The sequence below is a fragment of the Anomalospiza imberbis genome, chromosome 2 (genome assembly GCF_031753505.1).
Source record: "Anomalospiza imberbis isolate Cuckoo-Finch-1a 21T00152 chromosome 2, ASM3175350v1, whole genome shotgun sequence".
In the NCBI taxonomy this organism is placed as follows: domain Eukaryota; kingdom Metazoa; phylum Chordata; class Aves; order Passeriformes; family Viduidae; genus Anomalospiza; species Anomalospiza imberbis.
Genome location: NC_089682.1, coordinates 66,543,131 through 66,549,203, shown reverse-complemented (window position 1 = coordinate 66,549,203; position 6,073 = coordinate 66,543,131). Strand labels below are relative to the sequence as shown.

At 38.4% G+C, this 6,073-nt stretch overlaps 1 long non-coding RNA gene across 1 annotated transcript; it reads left to right on the top strand.

The window, feature by feature from the left end:
* The first annotated feature begins 1,169 nt into the window (after positions 1–1,169).
* On the top strand, positions 1,170–4,885 carry LOC137469093 (uncharacterized). The gene is made up of 3 exons (XR_010996338.1): positions 1,170–1,315; positions 2,917–3,042; positions 4,757–4,885. It is a non-coding gene; the product is annotated as an uncharacterized lncRNA (long non-coding RNA).
* Positions 4,886–6,073: the final 1,188 nt, after the last annotated feature.

The window sequence follows — 6,073 nt, the reverse complement described above, 5'->3', positions numbered from 1 at the left end:
ATGTGGATTACAAGGCCACTTCAGTCCAATAAGCAGTGTCTGAAGATGCCTCATTTTATGACCAAACTAGTACTTTTGAGTATCAGTAGATATACATCAGTAATAGTGGACTCTGCGGTTGTTCTCCTCGGCCCAGCATTGCCTCGGGCGAGAATGGCATGGCATCCTTCTGTAGGGCAGGCCCGTGGTGACAGCCCACAGTACAGGGTTTGTGATATGCGTGCCCTGAAACATAAACTTTAAGGGATTTAGAGATTTTAGAGGAGCTAAGATTTTAGTTAGAGGTAAGCCTTACCAGAGTTAATTAAAATAAATGAGTAGGCCTTGATGAAGTTAAGAGTTAGTAGTTAACTAATAATTGATTGCTTGTCAACACAATGTTTAGTTAGCTGGGTTTATAATGAAGAATATAGAAACTGACAAATAGCTTTTAGGAACATAAGACAATTGTGGGCCTCCTCTATTCTGAAACCAATTGAAGACAGGGAATGGGAGTTCTACCAAGGTTCATTTGTCATATTTGCATAGAAAAGGTAGAAAGGTCAGAATGAGGAAGACTTCATTTACTTCCTCATTTTGGGAGTCCTCCCCATGAAAGGGACCACCGACCCATTTCAAGGAACAAACTACGTATGCTTAATAGCTTTTGAAACTATTAGCATACGAAGCGAGGAATGGGATGTACCAAAATGATGAATATGAATTTGCATTTTGGGTACTCAATACTTGTATGGATAAAAGGACTCTAATCATCTGAAAGGCGCGGTGTGTATTTGGGAGCTATCCCGCACGCTGCCCGGCGTCGCAATAAACACACACTTTCTAACTTCAAACTGTTAGAGAGTTTTTGTCCGGCACAGCTGGATATCGGTACTAGATCAATATCCATATTTCTTTAATAAATCAGCCCCGCTCCCGCGGCCACGCTGGGTGACACAGAGGAGTAGCTGCTGATGACACCCACAGCTGTCCCCCAGCACACTCTGTCTGGGTGGACCCACCAGGGCCCTGTCCTGTACCATCTGCCTGTCCTGGGGAGTAGGGCCTGGCTGAGCACTGTCGTATGTTTGTTCACTGTCATAGATTTGGTTCACTGAGTATTGAAGACGGATGCGGAGTAGCATAGCTTGACAATTGCATTCAGCAAAGTACATCAGCATTCAAGGGATTTACAATAACTGGTTGTTTTGTAATATATTTTACTAACAGGGCAGAAATGTGTATATGTTGAGCCACCTAGGAGAGTTAAAGAAATACTGGGAGGAGCACTTTCATTTACAGGAAGAAGAATGCAGTGTTAATCATCCAGCTGCAGGTAATCCTCCTTATCAGCAAACAGCAAATGTTTGTCAGGGCAAGTGATTGTTTTCAGGAACTGTGGCAAAATTACAGAACATTTATGCAATATTGTGCAGAAAATTTAGAAACAGAAGAATTACATATAGTCTTTATTACTTTTTTCTCTTTTTTTTTGGTCAGAAATTATGAGACCAGAGAGAACACAGATAATACCATATGATATATCAGTTTAATAAAGCAGAAACAATTGCCAAGCAGTAGGGAGGTTTTGTTACCTTTTTTCTTTGAAAGAAATGCTATAGTTATTAGAATACTGTTTTTCTTGTGTAGGATTGAGACCCATTTCTAAACTCACTCAAAATGAATTTAAAACAGTTGGATTCACAGAAAAAATGTACCTAAATTAGGTGATGTAATCAGTACCCAGTGGATGTAAAGAACATTTCAGCCTGTAATTCTTATTACTATGATTAGGCTCTGTAAAGAATTGCAGCACACACCTGCAAATGACTGACTTAGGTAGCCTCTGTGTGTAGTAAGCAGAGGAAGAAAGGCTCTTTGGACATTCTTCTGACTTGTCCTAGACACCTGTCATTGCATGTGTCATGTTCTAAAAGTGCCTGTTCTTTTCCTGTTGACTGAAAAGGAGTCCTGAACACAGAGCTGTGTTGCAGATGTTAACACTGGTCTGCTCAATCTGCTCATGTGTCTAATTTTACTAAGAGCTGAACACAACCATTTTTTCTGCATTCATCTGCCAATGGATCAAAACTGTCTGGAATATTTCAGTCTGGTTGAATAAATGGATGTTACCTTATATGTTCTCATGACTTTTGAGGAGTGTACCAAAGAAATGTATGTTACAAAAGCTTAAAGTACAAAAATAATAGAGAAACACTACACAAATTTGTTACAGGACTGTATAATATGGATCTATATCAAGCTCAGTACAGAAATGGTATGTATAGCATAATGTTATAGGCATAGCATAAAAAAGGTAAATGATAAATATAGATGCTGGTGTACAGATTATTCCTTGAGTACTGAATTCCTTTTTCAGTTGTTTGGACAATTAGAGATGCTTACTAAGTGGCCTGGGCTCTGATAGGCAACAGTTGTCAGGTTGGATGGTTACTGATTTACACAGTTTAAACTACTAAAGTGTATTGTTTAAAATAAATTAGATGGCTAGTAAATGGTAACCTTTCCACAAAATAAATTAGCTTTTAATTTTGTTCTTTGTTTTTTTGTTTGTTTCGTTAGTTTTTGGTTTGGGTTGGGTTTTTTGGGGGTGGGTGTTGTTTTCTTTATTTTTATGAGGGCATTTGGTGTTCCAGTATGACAAAAAAGGATGCTGCCTGCATCAGTGGTATTACTGCTGTTTCTTATTTATTATAGACAAGCTATATCCTGCTTCAGTTGGGTGCCTGAGTAGTCCTAAGAGCTTCTATAAACAGTAGAGAGCGTTGTGCACCTTTGGCAATCTGAATTTCTCTCTGAAGATGTCAATCTGTTTTCATTAACTATGGGAGAATATTATTGTGTAGTTTTATATTAATTCTAGAACAAGCTGAAGTAATCAGTTATAAAGCTATTATTTTGCCAAATTGTTAACAGTGCCTCTGGAAGAAGTTTGGAATGTGAAGAACAATTTCTCCATTAGAAGCCTGAAACCAGTGTCACAGAACAGCAGTGACTTACTTTTACAGCCTCAATTCTACTCAAGACATGCAAGAATGAAAAGTAAGAGTCAATAATAAGAAACTTCCACTATAACACCTCATTTTTAAGTTGCAGGGCATCTTTCTGCAGAGCTAACCCATCTCTTCCTTTAGTAAGTAGGCAACAGACTTTGAAATCTTTGCAGAAGAAATCTGTTCAGGACTGTTGTGTTGAGTCACCTTATTTCATATTCTGAAACTTTTTGTAAAGGTTCCTCATCTATTTTGTAGAATAATCACTTGGTTCCTACTGATAGATGGTGAGTATTGGTTTCATGTTCTTTATGAGCCTTACTGTTCTTAGCATCCAACCCTAAGAAATTCAATTGTTTGGAAAAGCACTCCTCCAGAACACCTCCTGAAAAGAGCTTGATCTAGGTATTCTTTCAGAAATTTTAGTATTTGCCTGCAGTGGTCAGCTGGTGCTTTGGGAAATGTGTTTCTCTCTACAGTCTGTAGAGTGTGGCTTTCGTTGAGCAGACCTGTTCTTTATAGATTTTAGTTTAGTGTGTGCCCACATTCTCTGCTAACCTAACTCTCTTTAAACCCTAAGAAACAGAGCTTGTTTGCTTTTTAAGAGGAATATTTTTAATACCATGAGCTTGCAGAATATATGAACTCAGCATATTTTGCCATTACATGAAGCTCATTCCCACATTCTTGGGGGATAGTGGTTTAAAAATGACAGCACTTCTTTCTTCCTATCTTGATCTTGTGAGATCAGGAGATAGTGGCATCTTAGTTACAAGAGCAGCATGGATTAAGCTATTACTGGTATAAGAAGTGTTTAACCAGTACAGCCTTCTGCCACACTGCCTTTACTTCAGAGTTACTTACTTGTAGGAACATTTAGTTATAGAGCAGACCTAACAACTACAGAATGACTCAGAGTTTTGAGATGTTGGCATCATTTTTAAACTCATGTACCTCAGGCTTCTAGTGAAGGCAAGCAGAGTTTTCAAATATCATTATCTTCTCTATTTCCTGCTCATAACCATGGTGAAAGAAAAGCTTTAAAACAAAGCAGTTCATTCAGATTGATGTAGGTGCTGAAAATCTGTTGATTTTCCTTTGGGAATTTGCATGTACCTTCATTCTCAGGGACTGCTGCTAGAGACAAATGGTGCCCTCCTCACTAGCTATGCTGCCTGTTTTGCAGTGGGCAGGCAAGCATCACGAGAGAAGAGGTGGCAGAAAAGATACATAATGGGAGAGAAACTGGGAGCAATCTAGCTTCAGCTCCTGTGTTCACCAAACCATCTCCATTCATGCAGTCTTTTCTGTGTAAGGATCTGGGGAAGAAAGGAGAGACTAGTGGGGAGATGGAGGGGTACAGGCTATAGAAATGGACAAAAGGGAGGAGACGGTGACAGAAGATGAGCCTGCTGTGTTTAGTGCCAGAGGAGAGGAACCAGTGAAGGAAAAGGAAGAAGCACTGATTAGGGGAATGAAAGAGGAGACATACAGAAGGTTAGCAATTCCTGAAGGAAACAGAAAAGAGGAGAATACAGTTCAGGAAAACAGAGATAGAAACTAAAAAATAAAGGGAAAATATGCAGGAGATATAAACAGAAGAGATAAAAAGAAAAAAAATGTATTCATATTGCTGAATTTACTTAAGTAAATGCATTTTCCTTCTTCCTTTTACTGCCTTTCCCTAAAAGTGACCAGTGGTTTGGAGGGCTCACTATGTGGTGTCTCATCTATCCTTAGAGCAGATTTTGTCTTTTTTACAGATTGCTGAATGTCAATGCTGTGAAGACCTGAGCCTGCTTTGATGTGTCAAATCAAACATCAGCATAACTAGCTACCTTTGGAAATGCAGATGTTTATTTATAGGATTTTGAATAAAGTTGTAATTGAATATGGAACTATTTCCTTTTTGTTGTTTTATTCACATCCTCATACTACTTTTTAATCTGATGTTGTAAGTAGTCAAATCTGAACCATATTTCCACCAGTGATGAAAACGTCACAATCCAAAGATTACAAGATGTTCTTGCTGAAAAATGTGCAACTGTGAAAATCAACATTTTCATAGTTTTCTCTTTTGCAAAGTGACTCTAAGTTCCAGCAGATGGTTTTAATGTAATTGATGAAATGCCTCATAATGCTTTAGGCTGAGTTCATCCATTAAACTGAGCATTTCAAAGGTGTTGCAGTATGGTAGAAAAATTATAAAAGAAAGGCCTCATAAAATCAGGCCTGCTCTGTTAGATCAGTGGCTAGCCTGTCATTTCTTCTAAGCAAAGCTAGTGCTTAGCACGTTCCTGGTGTGATCAGTTTGTTAACATAACAATCTATTCCTGGGTGAAAAAACAACTAGCACCTGCATAAACATTAAATCTATCCCATGAGAATCATTGAAGAAAGTATGTAAATAATTTAAGAATAGAGAGATTTGATGGACAAGAAAAATACCTTTTACTAACCAGAAGAGTAATTGACAAGAAAGCTACTAACTAATTGGAGTCACATATGAGGTCTGTAAAACTGTGTAAAAAAGGAGAACAGGCAGCGGTAAAATAATCCTTTGATGTTCGGTGTGTCATTTCTGTCCATCTCTACAACAACAAGAAGGCAAGAGTTTGTGATTCAGTATCTAGCCTAATTTAATGAAAGTTCAACATAAATGAGCCTCTCTCCATGTAAGAGCTATCATATATCAAAGAATCACAGAGACAACATGGAACCTGAAATAACTTACCACTTTCACTCTTAAACCACTATTACAGTGAGGTAACACCAAATGAATATTAGTTTGCTTTGTATTATCATGCTAATTACAAAACAAATCTAGATCCTTTGTACTGTATAAAACCAGAAAATATATGGAGTCCTCCAGAGGCTGTTTCACCATGGATCTCTGTGTGCTACAGGGGCACAGCTGACTCACCATGGTCTTCCCCACAGGCTGCTCTGTCTCCTGGAGCACCTCCTGGAGCACTGACCTTGGGGTCTACAGGGCTGTTCTTCTCACACATTCTTACTCCTCTCTTCTCTGGCTGCAATTGCTTCTGTGCAGTAACTTCTCCTTCTTTAATTTGTTATCC